Here is a 21,102-nt window from a genome sequence, read left to right as displayed (position 1 = left end):
TTCCTTTCTTCTGAGTCCTGATTGTGAGGATCTTGAATGGGAAAAATCATGGAGATAAAAGTAATAGAATTCATATCATGGATACTTTGAAGCCAAGTATGCATGATGTGCCTATTCATGAGGGCATTAAACATCACTTGTGAATGGCAGTATGCATTCTGATTAAACCACAACAATGGCAAGGGAAAAAAAATAGGCTTCTCAAAATAATTGAAGTGCCAAAACAAGAGGAAATAACAGAATTACTTGGCCTTTCACATTTGCATGTCACATGGAGAAAAACTAGGAAACTGCCATTCTGCTACAATCTTATTATGAGAGAATTGACTTTTAGAGCATTCTTGATAACCAAATTAAGAGGAGGGGAAAAAAACCCAATACACTTTCATTTTTGAGTGTAATTGAAATTGCAGAGTCTTAAGTGATAAAGCAGTTATCTGAAATTCCCAGAAGAAGAAGAATGGAATGAAATTCTGTTCTGATCCTTAACTTAATTATCCTTGTTTTTATGGGCTTTTCTCATCTTATAAAGTTAGCACAGTTGTTCCCTGATAGCAGGCTTCATAAACAACAACAAAGTTGTCTATCCTGTTCTGTTCCATTCCATTCTATTCTATGCCTTTATTATCTATGTAACATTAAGAAAACTCACTTGCTCCTGTTCATGTGAATCTGATACATGTCATAGGCAATGTGGGTTAGAATATGATACATAAAGTATTGGAAATTGGATACATTGAGTAGAGGTCAAAGCTAGTTAGGAGCTCTGAATGAACAGACTGGTTCCATGTGATGCAATCATTACATACATCTTTTTAAAAAAAAATATGTTGCATTGATTTAATGCAAAAAAGTGGGGAATCAGGAAAACAAAAAGGTTAACAGCAGAAAAGAATTTTCATTGGACTTGCAATAGGTAAGAATGGGGGGGGGGTGTGGATGACCAATTTCTCTGGCAGCCCTTGACATGATGACAGCATTGAACGAAGGGACTTACAACTGGTTCTCAAAATTCCAGCCATTGCAATGTTCCCACGGTCAGATGAACAAAATTCAAATGCTTGGCAACCAGCTCAGACTTATGACCCACTGCCATCTCCCACAGACTCACAATCGCCATTTGCAATCTTTGCTGACAGCTGCCCACAAGCAAGGTCAAAAGGGAAGTGGGCAGGGAAAATTGCAAGTTGATCAGTTATGTCTCTCCCACGCAGCTTTCCTTCGCTCATACACATCCCACATCCTCTTTCCCCAGCTCCCTGGACTCACACACATGTACCCCAAGCCCTCTTTCCCTGCCTCCCTCGGTTTGCACACATGCACACACACGCATACACATACACAACACTCTGTTTTCCTGGCCTTCCTGCATTTGCACACATGCATATATTGTGTATCTTCTGTATACACTGCGTGTCTTCTTTCTCCAGCATTTCCAAGTACCTGCGACACTGCAGCACTCCCCTCCACAACTCATATGTCGGCTGGGTTGGGGCCTCCCAGGTCTTCCTCTACTTCCGTGACGGTGAACCTATGGCATGCGTGGCGTGCCCTCTCTTTGGGCACTCGACCTGTCGCCCCAGCTCAGCTCCACCATACATGCGCGCATGCTTCCCCCGCCTAGCTGATTTTTGGGTCTTTGCCGCGTATGCGTGAGACTCGCATGCATGTGCAGGGGGCGCCCTCCCTGTGGGGCATTGTTGGTCCCAGGAGGCTTCAGGGAGGCATGCAAAGCCCAAAACGGGGTGTGTGGGGGGGGTTGCACACACATGCGCATAGGGAGCACAGGTGGGGGTTGCACATGCATATGCAGGGGTGGGGCAGGGGTGGGTTCCTGCCAGTTCTAACCTCTTCTATAGAAGAGGTTCCACAAATCTACTATGCCGTTTAGAACCGGTTCCAGCTCCCTCCCCCCGCCTGTCCGCACCACGCTTGCCCCACCCACCGCTCACTGATTGGCTGGCTCACCAATCGCCCCGCCTGCCTCTAAGAGTCCTATCTAAACCTTAAAGTCCTAAAGCTGTCAAGTTTGAACAGCCCTAGGTTTTTTTTTCCTAAAGGGTTAGGGGTGCAAGGGTCTTGTAACTTGACAGCTTTAAGACTTGCGTGCTTCAAATGCCAGAGTTTCTGAGCCAACATTTTGGTTGCTAAGCGAGACCGTTGTTAAGTGAGTTTCAGCACATTTTACAAGTTGGCCACACCCACCCAGTCACATGGCCAGCAAGCCACTCCCACCTGGTCACATGGCCGGCAAGCCACTCCCACCCGGACACATGGCTGGCAAGCAACTGCCACAAAGCAGGCCACACCTACAGAAGAGGTTCTAAAAAAATTTAAACCCACCACTGCTTACGGTTATATTACTTTGAGGCTTTGTATGTACTCTGAGCCCGCAAATATTTGCTGATCTCATCAATCCATCTTGTTTTAGGTCTCTTTTGTGGATGCTTTTTATCAAGTGGGGGTCCATCCTATGACTGCTTTGGTCCACCTTTCTATCAATTCTTCTTGCAATGTGACCAGCCCGTTTTCCCATTTCAATTCTTTTACTCTCTTGATGATATCGTATATTTTCGTTTGTTCTCTAATCCACATGCAGGTCTTTCTGCCTTGCCTTGTGATGCTAAGCAAATATTGCGGGTCCAATTGGCAAAAGAAAGCTCAAGACCACACTGTTTGGAAACATGTGGAAGAGGCCTTCATCCTGCAGTGAATAGACAATGGCTAGAATGATGATGGTGATGGTGATGATGACAATGAGGACGAAGACAAATGATGTACACTGAGAGCTTATGCACGGGAAACAAATTCTTTCTCTGTCCAATCATACTTGGCCAATAAAGAATATTCATCTGGAGTTAAAACAACCAGGACTCGCTGGATTGCGCAGTCACATAATGTTGTGCTTTGCAACTGCATCATTTAGCGAAGGCAATTCCAGTCCCAATTGCAGTCATACTGGCTCTGCTTCTTTTGTAAGTTGTAAGTAAGACCAGATGTGTGCTCTCCTGGCTTTGTTATCCAAGGGTACAAAATTTTCTAGCAAGAGAGGGATCATAATACCGACATATAAAATTTTATTTCTACTGATTGGATGTGTTCAAATTTTATGTTTATCTATAAAGCATACAAGGGATGAGATCAATAAAAGAGCCATTTTCCCCCCTGAAATATTGCTGGCAACCGCCTAATGTGGTTTGCTGGACGTTTGCCAGTGGATCTCCAGAATTCTGCATAAAAATGACAAATTCATCATATAATGATTAATAGAGCAAGGAGCCAATTGCAAATTAATTAGTGGTTTTTAAGTCCTTCTTACTTAAAAACCAAATATTGATTGTACTTTTTAAAAACATCCTCTCTTTTTCTTTCTTACACAGAGAGAGAGAGAGAGAGAGAGAGAGAGAGAGAGAGAGAGAGACAGAGAGACAGAGAGACAGAGACAGAGAGAGAGACAGACAGACAGAGAGCGAGAGAGAGTGAAAGAGAGAGAGAGAGAGACAGACAGAGAGAATAACAGAATAACAAAATGACAAAGTTGGAAGAACCTTGAAGGTCTTCTAATCCAACCCCCTGCTCTGGCAGGAAGCCCTATACCATTTCAGACAAATGGTTGTCCAATCTCTTCTTAAAAACTTCCAGTGTTGGAGCAAGAAAATATTTCTATTAATTTCATTCCCAAGTAAAGTCTTGCAGAACTTTAAACATTTGGTCCAAAAGATCACAAGTACAAGTAGTCCTCACCTTATGACTGCAATTGACCTAAAATGTCTGTTGTTAAGCAAGACAGTTGTTGAAATAATACTTTGAAATGTGCAATACTGACTTGCAGGATTTATACTGATCTGCATCAGTTGAGTTGATTTTCATATTATCAATTGAATCAAGACATCTAAAATCTAGACTGTAAATAATTGGACTGTAGATTGGTTAATCTTTTATCTAAACTGGGGCAAGAGAAAGGAAGTTTTGTCTAATGAAATACGTAAGGCACATTATCGCATTTTTACTATTGAGTTGCTACAAAGATCCATTGGTTCATTAAATATTTTCCTCCCCTCCTCCTAGGATACAGAGGAATTAAACTGATTCCATTTCATTAACTCTTAAGCAATACTTGAATGGAGTAGGAAGAGAAGGGATTAACAGTTATGCTACCCACAAGCATTCAAAAATTGTGAGCCAAGCACTCCAAAATTATAGGATTTTAAAAATTAATACCATTTTATTAGGTTTTAAAGCCTTTAGGTTCATTCTTTTCCTCTCCCAGGCTTATGTAGATTTGGAGCTCAGTTTTTGAAAAGAGACTACTCTGAAATGGCCTTCTCAATTTAGGGACTTGCATCTTGAGCAAGTTATTATACTGGCTTTGTGAGTGAAATGGATCAAATGTTATTTTTTAATATTGTATTTAATTTGAAACATGTCTTTCTATAACTTGGCTTCAGAACAATTTGCCATATAAATTAAAATAGGGAGATGGATTCAGATTTAGTCACAATCCTTGGTCCTTGGTTAGGACTCCAGCTATTGAGCTACCAACCAGCCCCAAAGGCTGTGAATCTCACCAAAGATAACAATAACAACAACAACAATAATAATGAAATTTTACAAAATGGTCAAATTGATGAATGGTTGACAACTGGAAAAAACATACTTGATTCAGAAAGATGCAACTAAAGGAACAATACCTGAAAACTACAGACCAATAACATGCTTGCCAACAACCTTCAAATTACTCACAGGCATTATTGCAGATAATATTATGGATTATTTGGAAACAAACAACATCTTGCCAGTAGAGCAGAAAGGCAACAAAAGAAGGAGCAGGGGCACAAAAGATCAACTCCTGATTGATAAAATGATATTAGAAAATTGTAAGAAAAGAAAAACGAACTTGAATATGGTCTGGATTGATTATAAAAAGACATTCGACTCATTGCCACATAGTTGGATCATAAAATGCTTAGAAACAACTGGCATTAGCAAAAATATTACATCCTTCACTGAAAGGCGATGAAACAATGGAGAACTGAGTTGGTAGTAGGGAATGAGAACTACGGAATGGTTAATATCAAGCGAGGAATTTTCCAGGGTGATTCACTTTCACCTCTTCTCTTCATCATTGCGATGATCCCGCCATCGGTAATCTTAAAAAAAATGAAATTAGGCTACCAAACAGCCAAAGAAGCTGAAAAAATTTCGCATTTATTATATATGGATGATTTGAAACTCTATGGTAAGTCAGAAATAGAAATCCAATCACTGACAAACACAGTCCGAGTATTCAGCACCGATATTTCAATGCAGTTTGGCATGGAAAAATGTGCCACTGTATCCATAAAAAGGGGCAAAATCACTGTGTGTGAGGGAATTGAAATGCCCAATGGCCAACTAATTAAATGCAACGAAAATGAAGCCTACAAATACTTAGACATTCTGCAGTTGGATAACATCAAACATGGAGAAGTAAAAACTATTGTCAGGAGAGAGTACACCAACAGAGTTAGGAAAATTTTGAAATCTAAATTAAATGGTGGAAATACAATCAAGGCCATAAATACCTGGGCAATACCAGTTATAAGATACACAGCTGGTATAGTTAACTGGACACAAGCTGATTTGGACATTTTGGACCGAAAAACCAGGAAACTAATGACAATGCACTACAGTTTACATCCACGCGGTGACACTGATAGACTATACTTGCCCCGAAAATCAGGTGGCTGAGGATTATTACAAGTGAAGCAAATAGTTGAAGAAGAAAGATGCACTGGCTGATTATTTAAAAGAAAGTCAAGAACATCTATTAATCAAAGTAAAGAACAAAAATCTATTGAAGGCCCAACAGACGAAACAAGAATACAGAAAAGAAGTGATAAAATCAAGAATGGAGAGTTGGCAGAACAAAGCATTGCATGGTCAATTTCTGGAAAAAATAAAAGATAAAGTGGACAGTGAAAAAACTTGGTTATGGTTAACAACAGATACATTGAAGAAAGAAACAGAGTCACTAATCCTGGCTGCGCAAGAACAAGCTATCCGAACAAATGCCATTAAGGCCAAAATAGAAAAATCCTCTGATGATGCCAAATGCAGACTCTGCAGAGAAGTTGATGAAACTGTTGACCACATACTCAGCTGCTGTAAAAAAATCGTGCAGACTGATTATAAATTGCAGCACAATTCAGTAGCACAAATGATCCACTGGAATTTGTGCAAAAATTATAATATTAAAACAACAAAATACTGGCGCATAACATGCCAGACATCAAAATAAGGTTACAATCATAGACATCGCAATACCAGGTGATAGCAGGGTCAAGGAACATGAACAAATCGTGAAATACCAGGACCTAAAAATTGAAATTCAACTATTATGGCACAAAGCAGCAGTGGTAATTCCAGTGGTAATCGGCACACTGGGTGCTATTCCAAAAGCACTGGTATTACATTTAAAACAGTTAAAACTTGACAAAATCACCATCAGTCAAATGCAAAAAGCTGCACTGCTTGGATCCGCACGTATATTACGAAAATACGTTACGACGTCCTAGGCCCCTGGGTGGGGCCCGACTAGTAATCAATGCCAAATCCGGCGAAACAACTGGCCGCTGTGATACAATTGTAAAATAATAATAATAATAATAATAATAATAATAATAATAATAATAATAATAATAATAATAATAATAATAATAATAATAATAACCCCTCCGAGGAGCTTTACCTTGTCGTGGTGGAGGGGCTTCTGTGTTCTTATGATCCTAAGGGCTATGCTGAACAGGTGCAACCATATCAGAAAGGTCTCAGGTGAAGGGCCAGACAAAATTTGCTCCACAACCCATTCAAACATGGTGAATACGAGAAAAATGAAATTTATGCCGGCTGAACCGTCGCCCGGATTAACAAGGGCTCCGTTGGATGCTATGGCTCCTGGGCATTCTGCGCAAAATGAGCTACAGGGCTCAGCTCCCTCTGCTAGGCAACCAGGGCATGGAGCTGACAAGCTACTGGAAGAAAAAGCGAAAAATCTGGATACCTCGCTATTTGGAAATTTTAAATTTATCAGATTTGAACATTCTGATTCTACAAAAAACCGCCCTACTTGGAACAGCTTATATCCTTCGACGTTACCTTAACAGTTCCTAGGTCCTTCGTTAGGACTCGAGCTGTTGAGCTACCAACCAGCCCCAAAGGCTGTGAATCTCACCAAAGATTAACCACGCAATTATTATTATTATTATTATTACTACTACTACTATACGATTGTATCACAGCGGCCAGTTGATTCACCGGATTTGGCATTGATTACTAGTCGGGCCCCACCCAGGGGCCTAGGATGTCGTAACGTATTTTCGTAATATACGTGCAGATCCAAGCAGTGCAGCTTTTTGCATTTGACTGATGGTGATTTTGTCAAGTTTTAACTGTTTTAAATGTAATTCCAGTGCTTTTGGAATAGCACCCAGTGTGCCGATTACCACTGGAATTACCACTGCTGGTTTGTGCCATAATCGTTGGATTTCAATTTTTAAGTCCTGGTATTTCGTGACATTTTCATGTTCCTTCTCCTCAACCCTGCTATCACCTGGTATTGCGATGTCTATGATTGTAACCTTCTTTTTCTCAACCAGTGTGATGTCTGGTGTATTATGCGCCAGTATTTTATCCGTTTGTATGCGAAAATCCCACAAGATCTTGACCATCTGACCCTCGACGGCTTTTTCAGGCTTATGTTCCCACCAGTTTGTTGCTGTTTTAATGTTATAATTTTTGCACAAATTCCAGTGGATCATTTGTGCCACTGAATTGTGCCGCATTTTATAGTCAGTCTGCGCGATTTTTTTACAGCAGCTGAGTATGTGGTCAACAGTTTCATCAGCCTCTTTGCAAAGTCTACATTTGGCATCATCAGAGGATTTTTCGATTTTGATCTTAATGGCATTTGTGCGGATAGCTTGTTCTTGCGCAGCCAGGATTAGTGACTCTGTTTCTTTCTTTAATGTACCTGCTGTTAACCATAACCAAGTTTTTTCACTGTCCACTTTATCTTTTATTTTTTCCAGAAATTGGCCATGCAATGCTTTGTTCTGCCAACTCTCCATTCTTAATGTTATCACATCTTTTTTGTATTCTTGTTTCGTCTGTTGGGCCTTCAATAGATTTTTGTTCTTTACTTCGATTAATAGATGTTCTTGACTTTCTTTTAAATAATCAGCCAGTGCATGTTTTTCTTCTTCAACTATTTGCTTCACTTGTAATAATCCTCAGCCACCTGATTTTCGGGGCAAGTATAGTCTATCAGTGTCACCGTGTGGATGTAAACTGTAGTGCATTGTCATTAGTTTCCTGGTTTTTCGGTCCAAAATGTCCAAATCAGCTTGTGTCCAGTTAACTATACCAGCTGTGTATCTTATAACTGGTATTGCCCAGGTGTTTATGGCCTTGATTGTATTTCCACCATTCAATTTAGATTTCAAAATTTTCCTAACTCTGTTGGTGTACTCTCCCCTGACAATAGTTTTTACTTCTCCATGCTTGATGTTATCCAACTGCAGAATGCCTAAGTATTTGTAGGCTTCATTTTCGTTGCATTTAATTAGTTGGCCATTGGGCATTTCAATTCCCTCACATGCAGTGATTTTGCCCCTTTTTATGGATACAGTGGCACATTTTTCCATGCCAAACTTCATTGAAATATCGGTGCTGAACACTCGGACTGTGTTTGTCAATGATTGGATTTCTATTTCTGACTTTCCATAGAGTTTCAAATCATCCATATATAATAAATGCGAAATTTTTTCGGCTTCTTTGGCTGTTTGGTAGCCTAATTTCATTTTTTTTAAGATTACTGAGAGTGGGATCATCGCGATGATGAAGAGAAGAGGTGAAAGTGAATCACCCTGGAAAATTCCTCGCTTGATATTAACCATTCCGTAGTTCTCATTCCCTACTGCCAACTCGGTTCTCCATTGTTTCATCGCCTTTTCAGTAAAGGATGTAATATTTTTGCTAATGCCAGTTGTTTTTAAGCATTTTATGATCCAACTATGTGGCAATGAGTCAAATGCCTTTTTGTAATCAATCCAGACCATATTCAAGTTCGTTTTTCTGTTCTTACAATTTTCTAATATCATTTTATCAATTAGGAGCTGATCTTTTGTGCCCCTGCTCCTTCTTTTGTTGCCTTTCTGCTCTACTGGCAAGATGTTGTTTGTTTCCAAATAATCCATAATGTTATCTGCAATAATGCCTGTGAGTAATTTGAAGGTTGTTGGCAAGCATGTTATTGGTCTATAGTTTTCAGGTATTGTTCCTTTAGTTGCATCTTTCTGAATCAAGTATGTTTTTCCAGTTGTCAACCATTCATCAATTTGGCCATTTTGTAAAATCTCATTCAGTTGCCTGGCCAATATTGCATGTAAACTGGTCAGATATTTGAGCCAGAAACCATGTAATTGGTCCTTTCCAGGTGATGTTCAATTCTTTACTTTTTTTACTCGATTTTTGACCATCTCAGTTGTTATTTCTAATACTTGCATTTGTTTGTTGCCAATGCTTTTCTCAAAGTCATGTATCCATTTTGCTTCCTTATTGTAGTCCTTTGCATTTTCCCACAATTCTTTCCAGAATTCAACTGTGGCCTGCTTTTCTGGTTTTTGACTTTTGGTGTCATCATTCACATTAAGACTTTGATAAAAACGCCGTTGGTCTGATCGAAATTGCTGATTTTGTTTATACTGGATGATTCGTGCCTCATATCTTTCAATTTTCCTAGCTGTTGCTGTTATCTGCTGTTTTACAATCTCTACAGCTTCATTGATGTTTCTTGTATCCAATCTATACCTTCTGATTAGCTGATCTATGATTTTGTTGTTTCTAAGTCGTTGCTCACGCATGTTCTTCAAATTGCTAGCATCTGCCTTTAATTTTTTGACTTTTTGTTCCAATCGGATTTTCCACTTTGGCTTTGATGCTTTTTCTGTTGTGTAACTAGGTGCTTTGATTTTAATGCCTAGTTCATTAGTGACTATTGCGGCTGCGCTGTACATTAACTGGTTCGTTTCCAAGATGGATCCCGATTCAATTGTTGAAAGCACTGCATTAACCATTTTCATGATAGGGGCCAAAATTTTCTTAGGCACAGTTTTTAATGATGGTAAACGTTGCCGTTCCTTATTAAGCAGAAAATGCTCCATGATCTTGTCCTTCAATTCTTTTTGTTTCTGAGTTAGTTCATCAGTTGGTTCAGTGATAACTGGTTCTGGTGATAGTGTTGTTATTTTCTCCCCGACAGCTTCTTCTGGGAGTTCTACTACAATGCCTTTAGGTGTGTCTTGAGTATCAGTTATTTCTGCTTGTGATGTTGTTTTCTTAGTTTTGCAATTTGCTTGAATTTCCTCAAGTTCAACTTCACTAAACACTTTATTCCGTGTAATAAATCGCCTTTGATCTGCAAGTCGTTCTTCACTAACATTTGAATCTGGATGTTGTTGTTTCCATAATTCATACATTCGCTTTAAATAACCTCTTTTCCCAGGCTCTGAGTTGTAATAACAGGCCACTATGGCACGGTTTTCATCTGCACTATATTTTTGTCGTTTTGTTGGCTGGTCCACTTGTAGCCCACTTGTCGACGGATGTCCAGGGACCTCAACATCCGCCGCGGCCCTTGTTAACCCGCGCGACGACCAATGCGGTATAGAATTTTTATTTGTTTCTTTCACCATGTTATATGGGTTGGCGGGTTTTTTTTTTATGGGGCCAGGTTGCCAACCTGACCCCAACCCTCCTCCTTTCTCATCCGGGCTTGGGACCGGCAACGGCGGAGTTGTTGTTGTTGTTATTATTATTATTATTATTATTATTATTATTATTATTATTATTATTATTATTATTATTTAACCAAGTATAAGTCAATATCTTATGCATTGAACAATCACCCATGTTCAAGAACAAGTGCAGTAGATCAGTGGCTCTGGCAGTTTGAGTTCTAGCACTGCATGGCAGGGTGAGTTCCCGTCACTTGCCTCGGCTTCAGACACCTTAGCAGTTTGAAAGCACATTACATGCAAGTAGATAAATAGGTACTACTTTGATCAAAGGAAATGCCGCTTTGAGCAGCAATATTAATTCAACCAGTGCCAGACCTGCCTGAATGTGATGCCTGAATCTCAGGTAACATTGGTGGTGGGAAAAGTACCAGATGCTGCTACAGAATGTTGTTAAGTCTTACGAGCATGGAGCTAGTCCACCCCCCTGTGGTGCACCCTGGATAGCATTCAAGTGTGAACAGAACAGGCTGACAATCATTGGCAACCAAACAGCTACTTTGCAATAGCACTGTAGTCTTCTGGCTAATGTAACATTGCTCTATACTAAATAAATAGATAACCCATCTTCAACAACTACATCCTAAAAGGCCTAAAGTTCATTTTAAAATGACTTTAATCAGAACTAAACTATTCCCTTTATTTTTTTTATTAAAAGTTTTAATAAATTTTACAATTACCACGCCCTCTTACCCTCCCCTCTTCCCCCCTCCCTCCCCCCTCCCTCCCAGAGCAAAATACAGGGTATAAACATTTAACAACCATACGCTAACATAAGCTAGCTAATTTTAACATGTTACTATTCTTGTGCTTTAACTCCCCCTTTATTAAACTAACTTTGAATAAATTGTAACGTTCTTTATGCCTTCATTCATAAGCTAACTGAAATTTTTTTGTCCGGTATTTGTTTTGAATATAGTCAATCCATCTTCTCCAGTCCAGCTTGTACTCGCATCTGAATGATCCTTCAAATACGCTGAAATTTTGGCCATCTCTGCTAAGTTTACTACTTTTAACGTCCATTCTTGGATAGTAGGCAACTCTTCCTTCTTCCAGTATTGCGCCACCAACAATCTTGCTGCCGTCGTTAGGTTCAAGATCAGATTAGTCTCTATGACAGTACAGTCTGAAACTATGCCTAACAAAAACAACTGGGGTGTGAACTTTATCCTCTTTTTCAAAATATTTTGAATAACCCACCATATTTTTATCCAAAATGCTTTAACTTTTTTACAAGTCCACCAAATATGGTAGTATGTGGCACCAGCACAGTCACATCTCCAACATTTAGATTGTAGGTTCGGATACATATAGGCTAGCCTTTTGGGATCTAAATGCCATCTGTACAACATCTTGTAGAAATTCTCTCTCAAGTTCTGAGCTTGTGTAAATTTTACATTTCTTACCAAAATCTCTTCCCATGTTTCCATCATTATTGGTTCTTCAAAATTTTGTGCCCATTTTATCATACAATCTTTAACTAATTCTGTTTCTGAGTCTATTTCTATCAATACATTATACAACCTTTTTATATGCATTTGACCCTGGAACTATTACCCTTTATTGATAGTGTACAATTATCTTCTCTACATCATCAGCTAAAGAATGGCTTGGACAAGATAATTTGAGAAAATGTACAGTATGTTCGTTTTCCTCCAACTTAAGTCCATTAACTAATTTGTGTATGTAAGAGAAAAGGGTCCTCTTTTTATATCATGGAACAAAAACCCTTTCTCATCCTATAACATTGGCTTTAAATTAGCTATCAAGTACATATTAATTGGACTATTAGGATGAATCACTGAATCAAGGCACAATTCATCTGCCATTTTATGTTAACAGCCCTTACGCTAACAGTGTGAGTGGCCTGCTCATATCTTGATATTTAAATTTTTTTAAATAGAAAATTATCTGTGAGGATTGGTAGAGGTGCCTCATCTATTTAAAGGGTCATCCTGTTCATTCACAATGATCTAATGGTGGTGGTGGTGGGGAATCTGAAATATCTGGTCCTGTGATTTAATTGAAATAAATTGTCTGTGGAAACTCACCTGGTAGATAGTGGAAAATGATTTGGATAACAAGCAATTTACCCTGAGTTTTGTTTTGTTTTACTGTGTTTGGGCAATCAATAGAAAGATGCAGTTGCAAGTATGAAGCAGTGGTGGCTTGCAGGCGGTACGCCCCGATACGGGCATACTGGAACCTGCCCGGAGCACCGGATACCATTCCGGTACGGTGCTCCGGAGGGCCCAACCGCCCGTCCGCCCGAGCTCCTTACCAGTCTTTTAAGTCTTCGGGGCTTCTGTGCAAGCTCCTCTGCTGAGCAGCTGGAGTGTCATGGAGGCTTGCGGAGGCGCTAAGACACATGTGCACGCTGTGCGTATGTGAGCGCGCTCTGCGTGTGTCCATGTGGACCCCACCGGGTCCGTTCCAACCGTACCAGTTGGAATGGGATCCAGAATCAACCACTGGTATGAAGTAATGTTAGGTGCACAAATCAAATCATCCCTGAACTCAATTCTGTTTCTTAAATACAATCAAACTATTCATGCTTGGTTTTCATATCTTCCTGTTTTAAGAACGGGACTGAAGAACCTACGATCCTTCAGATATTGTTGAAATATAAGCCATCCAGATTTTTTTATGGTTCAATATATGACTGAAACCAGGAGTGAAATGCTTCCGGTTTGGGCCGGTTTGTCGAAACTGGTAGTAAAAGATGCTTTAAAAAGTAAAAAAAAAGTTCTAACAATCGCACATCGCACAACTGATCTTTGGAACTTTAAAAAAAAAAAAAACTTTTGAAGCATTTTTTTTTACTACCGGTTCTCCGGAAATGCAGAGATTGGGAGAGGGGGTCTGTTTTTGCTCCCAGCAGGCTTCCCTGAGGCCTCTAGGCCAAAAATGGGGGGTGGGGTGCTGAGGAAGGAAGGAAGGAAGGAAGGAAGGAAGGAAGGAAGGAAGGAAGGAAGGAAAAGGAAAGAGAAAGAAAGAAAAAGAAAGGGAGGGAGGGAGGGAGGGAAAAAGGAGAAGAAGGAAGGACTACAAACCTGGCACTAGATGTACCTTCAGAGGATAATCCAGGGCTGGAAGGGACCTGGAGGTCATCTAGTCCAACCCTGCTCCAACAGGACATTGTTAAAGTGAATTTCTGTCTTTTGATCCCCCAGTTACATGACTACATAGCCACACCCAACCAGTCACATGACCCCACCAAGCCACACCCACCAATCCATGCCCACGGAACCAGTAGCAAAGAATTTTAGATTTCACCACTGCGTGAAACCCAAAAATCAATGATTAAATGAAGCCTTGGTGGACATTTTCAACATCACAGTATCAAAACCTTCTTTCCAGAGAAGTTGACTCACTCCTTTGTCATCTTTTCAGATGCAGGTGAAATGTTTTCTATTCTCTCAGACTTAATTTCTATTCTCCCAGAAATTATTTCTGAGATGGTTATTGGTTGAAAGTACTGCTTTTAACACTGGTATTTGCTGTGTTGGCCAATAGTCATTTGGCCTGACGTTCATATAGTATATATTTCTTTATGCTCTTGTGTTAATTAAGATTGGGGACTATTTTAACAAAAGGACAGTCCTTTTTAATCACATAGAGCGAGCAAGGCTTTATGGATGGATGGAGAGACAGCATGTGGATTGACTGCTGAAACAGAATTATGTGAGTTTGGATTGGCTGAATAATCACATTTCAGAGAAGTAGGCAGGCAGACAGCTCTGAAGCCTTAGACCACTTTTCAGAAGTCCTCCATGGGTGATTTCTGACCCTTTTCTGCCTTTCCTCCAAAACACCACATGTATGCTGCAGAAATCTGGGTCATCATGATATGGTAGCAAAGGGTTAGAACAGTGATGGCTAACCTTTTTGCCGAGGCATGCCAAAAGCATGGGGAGTGTGGTGGGTTGCACGGGCACGTGCCCATACCCATGATGCAATGCCCTCCCCCTGCGCATGCGCACAAGGCTGTAATTGTACAGGGTGTGAATGTGCGTCTATGTTTTCCACGGCGTGGAGCCGCGGCGAGGCTTTGCGCGGCCGGCAATGACCCTGGAGCCCATCCGCAGGGGGCGGGGTCCTCGTCTTTCCAGATGGGCTCCAGGGTCATTGCTGGCCACGCAGAGCCTCGCAGCGGCTCCACACTATGGAAAACATAGGCGCGCCTGCACACACCCCTGCACAATTACAGCCTCAGAGACTTCATAACGGTGGGAACTTGTTCTCATTCACCCGGGCTTCTGCAGAAGCTTCCCTCCGAAGCCTGAAGCCCTCTGAGGGAGGAAGGGCCTGTTGGGAGAGGGGCTTTGGTCCTGCTCCAGTCTGTAATTGTGCAGGATGTGCATGTGCCTATGTTTTCCATGGCATGGGGCCGCGGCCGGAAGACGAGGAACATGAGGGAGACCAGCGGGGCTTCGTCCTTCTGAAGAGGACCTGTCCCCGAAGAGGGCAGATGTGGTGGTATTTGTTAGATATTAGCATATATCGAGGCAAGTCTCCTCTCTGGTCCGCTGCTACAGTGGGAAACAGGTATCGTTCTGATTGGTCGAGGGGCGTACCCGATCCCTATAAAAGGGGAACCCTCCGACCACATAGCAAGCTGGATCACTACTACTATTAATAAAGAGCTGATAAGTCACTTCGTGTCCGCAGTCTGTCTCTCGTTGCCCAGATCAAACATTGGCGACGAAGGTGGGATCGAGAGGCAGATAGGACGAAGAACGCTACTCCAGAATCTCCGGATTCGATCCAGCCCAGGAATTCGGCAGAAATTCTGGCAGCCATCTCGGGTCACCGCAGCGCGGCAAATTCAAACAAGAGAAAATGGCGATGCACACTCCCCCCACTCCATTCGACCCAGCGAACGACGAGTGGGAAGCCTTCATGATTCGATTCGAGTGTTTTCTCGAAGCGAACGAATACACGGGGATCACCGACGCCCGGAAGAAAAACATCTTCCTCGGCTACTGCGGAAAAGAAGTCTTCAACACGGCCAGAGACCTCACCGCGCCTACTCCAATACAGGCAGTATCGTGGACGGCGTTGCAACAGGCTCTACAAACTCATTACGCGCCAAAACCTTCCCGCCATGTTTGCCGAAAGGAATTCAACACGCGGAACCAGATGGCGGGAGAATCCATCAATCAATATGTTGCAGCCCTGCGTAGAGCAGCAACTCACTGCGAGTTCAGGGATCTGGACGAGCACATCTTAGCTCAGCTCATCTGTGGGTTAAGAGACATTTCACTACAAAAGAAGCTGTTGGCAAACCCGAATTTAACCCTACAGATAGCGCTAAACGAAGCAAGAGCGTCAGAGTCAGCAGAGAAATCATCGGTAACCATACAACGAGGTTTCAGCGTAAACCAGCCAGCACCAAGGCAGACCAGAGTGCACTACGAGGACACAAGCCCCGACTACGAGGATCCCAAGTTCGAGGACAGTCACCTGATGCGGAGCAGTCACGTGAGGCCTGGGGGGAGACCCGGATCCCGCTTGCCGCCCTGCGCAAGTTGCGGAGGAAATCACCCCAGGTCTACCTGTAGGTTCAGGAACGTTGTTTGTTCACACTGCAACAAATTTGGGCACATCGCACGAGTGTGCCGGAGCGAAGTCCCTGCCTCACGGCAGCCACCCATGTACCGCCAACAGAAGCCCAACCCAGGGGCTTGGCGAAATCAAAAAGGGCGCCCAGAGAGAAATCCACAAGTGTTTACGCAGAGAGAAAATGCACAAAGAGCTGAGCGAGCGTATCCCCAGAGAGACTACACGCAAAGAGCTGAGAGAGCGTTCTATCAAGACGCTCAACGAGAGTATTTTCAGGATATAGATGGTGAGATAGAGTTGACCCAGAGAGAGGAGTTGCGAACGTATCTCACCACGATAAACCAGGTCCGCCCCAAGCGGCCCAAAAGGCTGAGAGTCACAGTCCTCTTGGAGGGCTCACCTTGCGAGCTAGAAGTTGACACAGGATCAAACCTGACGATCATTTCATGGGCATCCATGAAACAGGCTATCCCTAGCCTCAGAAAGAGCCAACTACGCGCTCCAGACGTCCTGCTACGAGACTACCAGGGGAACCAAGTCCCCATCGTGGGCCAAGGCACATTCCAGATCCGTTTCAAGGACATCGTAGCCCAGCTGCCCGTGACCATCGCCAGCGCGCCATTACAGAACCTTCTGGGGCTTGATTGGTTTGAAGCCCTGGGGTTAGAAGTCACCGGGATCAACGCCGTGGAAAACAGCAGCGCTGAACAGATTTTTAAGGAGTTCGAGGATGTGTTCAGCCCCGGTCTTGGTAAGTATGTGGGTAAACCGATATCATTCAATTTAGACCCCAAAGTGGCGCCAATCCGACTTAAACCGAGACGAGTGCCTTTTGCACTCCTCCCAAAAATAGATAAGGAAATAGATAAGTTAGTGGAGCAAGGAATCCTTGAGCCGGTGGATCACGCGCGCTGGGAAACACCCATCGTGACCCCAGTCAAACCAGACGGGTCAGTCCGCATCTGCGCGGACTATAAATGCACAATTAATGTCGCGCTACAACAGAGCGCATATCCTGTGCCTGTAGTACAGCACTTATTGCACTCGTTGGGGCCAGGAAAGGTATTTGCTAAATTAGACATGGCACAAGCTTACCAGCAACTGCCAGTTGATAGCGCCACAGCGGAGGCCCAAACTATAGTGACGCATAGAGGAGCATTCAAATGCAACCGGCTACAATTCGGTGTGAGCATTGCCCCAGGATTGTTCCAGAGCGTCATGGAACGACTTTTGCAAGGGATACCGGGAGTCGTCCCCTATTTTGACGACATCTTGGTGTCCGCTGCAAACGAGGAGCAATTAAATAAAAGAGTCAGAACTGTTTTGGCCAGAATCAGAGAAAAGGGTCTCCGCCTCAAAAAGGAAAAATGCCAAATTAACGTGCCTAGCGTAGAATTCCTGGGTTATAGAATCGATGGTCAGGGAATACACCCCACTTCAAAGAAAATTAAGGCGATCCAGGACGCCCCCACACCACGGAATCAGACCGAGTTGCAGGCCTTCCTCGGATTACTTAACTTCTACAGCGTTTTTCTGAGGCAGAAGGCGACCGTTGCTGAGCCACTACACCGTTTACTACAGAGGAATGCACCATGGAAATGGGGACGATCCGAAGCTGCAGCTTTCGCCGGAGTAAAGCGCCTGCTCACCACTGACTCACTGCTTGTCCAATACAGCCAGACCCTACCGCTGGTATTGACCTGCGACGCATCACCCTTCGGAGTTGGAGCAGTCCTCAGCCACAGGATGCCCGACGGAAAAGAAGCACCCATCGCCTTCTACTCCAGGACTCTTTCATCGGCCGAAAGGAATTACAGCCAAATGGACAGGGAAGCGCTGGCTGCTGTAGCTGGAGTAAAACGTTTCCACGAATACCTCTACGGCCGCGATTTTGAACTGATTACGGATCACAAACCGCTGTTGGGACTTTTGGCGGGAAACCGCCCCACTCCGGTCTCCCTTTCTCCACGCATGACCAGGTGGACTGTTTTCCTGGCTGCGTACTCATACAAATTGATTCATCGACCGGGCTCCACTCTCGGACACGCAGACGCACTCAGCCGTTGCCCATTACCTGACATTCTGCCAGACCCCACTCCAGAAGTACCGGTATTGCTCATTGACTGTTTGGACTCTGGACCGGTTTCTTCATACGACGTTGCAAGGTTCTCCTCTAAAGACAATTTAATAAAGCAAGTTCAAACTTGGGTTTGGAGGGGGTGGCCGAAGGGAAACGTGGGCCCGGAATTCAAAATGTATTGGTCAAAACGGGACGAACTCTCAGTGTTACAAGGTTGCTTATTGTGGGGGGATCGAGTTGTTATTCCGTATGCTTTACGTAGGAATGTATTAGATGCTTTACATGTGGGTCATCCGGGGATTGTTAGGATGAAGGCGTTAGCAAGAAGTTACGTTTGGTGGCCAAACATGGACAAAGAAATAGAGGAGTGGGTGGCCACTTGCGACCCATGCCAGGAATCGAGACCAGCACCCCCGGAAGCGCCCACCACAGAATGGGAGAAGCCTAAAGCACCCTGGTCGTGAATACACATCGACTTCGCTGGGCCATTCCAAGGTCAGACTTTCCTTATAGTTGTGGATGCATACTCAAAATGGCTAGAAGTAGTCCTAATGACTTCAACCACGGCAGAGGCAGTCATTAAGGTTCTATGGCGACTTTTCGCCACCCATGGCCTGCCCGACCTCCTGGTCTCCGATAACGGGCCCCAGTTCACGCCCATGCAATTTGAGACATATCTAGCAGGTCAGGGAATTCGGCACGCCCTCGTCACGCCATTCCATCCGGCATCATGTTATTTATTGTAATTATTTATTTATTTTTTACCTCCTCTGACACTGTGCTAACTGTTGCTTGTGTACGTCGCCCCGAGTCCCTGTGGGGAGAGGGGGCGACTAATAAGTTTAAATAAATAAAATAATAAATAAATAATAAATAAATCAAATGGACAGGCGGAGAGAATGGTGCGATTCGCAAAAGAGGCCCTCGCTAGGATGGGTCCAGGTGATTGGCAAACACGCATTGACCATTACCTCTTAATTCAGCATATTACCCCTAGCGCAACGACGGGTAGGAGCCCCGCTGAACTACTCATGGGCCGCCGTTTACGGTCTCACCTGGACCGTCTTCACCCAAATTACTCTGCCACAGCTCCCCCAGACTCCACAAGCAAAATTCGGTCTTTTAGCATAGGGGATTCCGTATACGCCCACAACTATGCAGGGGGAACATTGTGGATGCCGGCAAAGATCATTGGCATCACGGGTCCACGATCGTATCTGCTGGAGCTGGAAGATGGGCGGAACTGGAAAAGGCACATCGATCAACTTCGGGGTCGCCTAGCACACTCAGACCTTCGAAACGAAGACGAGATTTCCCTGCCTACAGAAAGTCAGCCACGCGAGAGCCCCATCATAGAAAACTACGACACCTGCGAACCGAGCTCGGAACAAGAAAGCAAGCACGAAGCAGAGCAACCCCCAGACAACGCAACCGAGCAGACTCCGGAACGCCCCAGCTACGAGGGCACGAAACCTTCAGAACGTGGAACAGGAAAAGCATCCGATCCTGCAACCATTTCTGACCAACCAGAACTACGACGCTCCTCCCGAGTAAGGCAACCCCCAACATACCTAAAAGACTATGTTACCTACCGCAACGTTCCGTCTAGGAGGGGAGGGGTGTTAGATATTAGCTTATATCGAGGCAAGTCTCCTCTCTGGTCCGCTGCTACAGCGGGAAACAGGTATCGTTCTGATTGGTCGAGGGGCGTACCCGATCCCTATAAAAGGGGAACCCTCCGACCACATAGCAAGTTGGATCACTACTACTATTAATAAAGAGCTGATAAGTCACTTCGTGTCCGCAGTCTGTCTCTCGTTGCCCAGATCTAACAGTATTGGTCTGGGGATGTTCTGCAGAGCCCCCCAGGAAAAAAACAGTGGGGGATGGCTTTTTAACCAGACACTGTCAGAGAGAAGAGGGCAGCACGCACCTGTGGGCTTGTGGAACAGCCAAATCCTCGCCTCCTGTTCCTTCTTCAGCTGCTGCACAAGCCCACGTGGCGTGCGCTGCCCTCTTCTCTCTGCCAGCCATCTCGTTTCCAATGGAGGGGGTGGGGAATGCATGCGTTTTCCTCCCTCTGCATGGATTTCCCACCCCCTATTGGTAACGAGGTGGCTGTTGGAGGGGCAAGCCTGGTGCGGACAGGCGGGGCAAGTAAGTGGCGACTGGGCGGGTGGGGGGAGCGAGCAAGGGGGCAGGCAATGGGAGGTAGCATTCTGATACGTGGCCTCTGAAAGAACGGGTACCGGAAGACACACTAAATTTGACTAATGGGTTTGCACGTACCAGGGCATACCCTCTGTAACCCACCACTGCTATGACTCCTTTTGTTTTTTTCCCCACTTCTCAGCATCTAAGAGTAGTTCAGTATGAATAGTATTTAGGCAAATCACCCTATGAAGCCACATCAACCAAATATTTCCAGCTCTTAAGACTTCTTTGAATTTTGGCAAGTGTTTTAAGACAGACCTAATACCAGAAATTTATTAGAAAATAGCAACATTGATAATTTCTTTCTTTAAAATTATATCAGTGTCTATTTCTTACCTGATAACAACACTTGTATATTTGATTTACTAGAATGCAAATATTAGAGTCATTTTACTTTCAAAATATTTG

The sequence above is a fragment of the Natrix helvetica genome (assembly GCF_964273705.1).
Source record: "Natrix helvetica genome assembly, chromosome: 5".
NCBI lineage: Eukaryota > Metazoa > Chordata > Lepidosauria > Squamata > Natricidae > Natrix > Natrix helvetica.
This window is presented reverse-complemented; position numbering follows the sequence as displayed.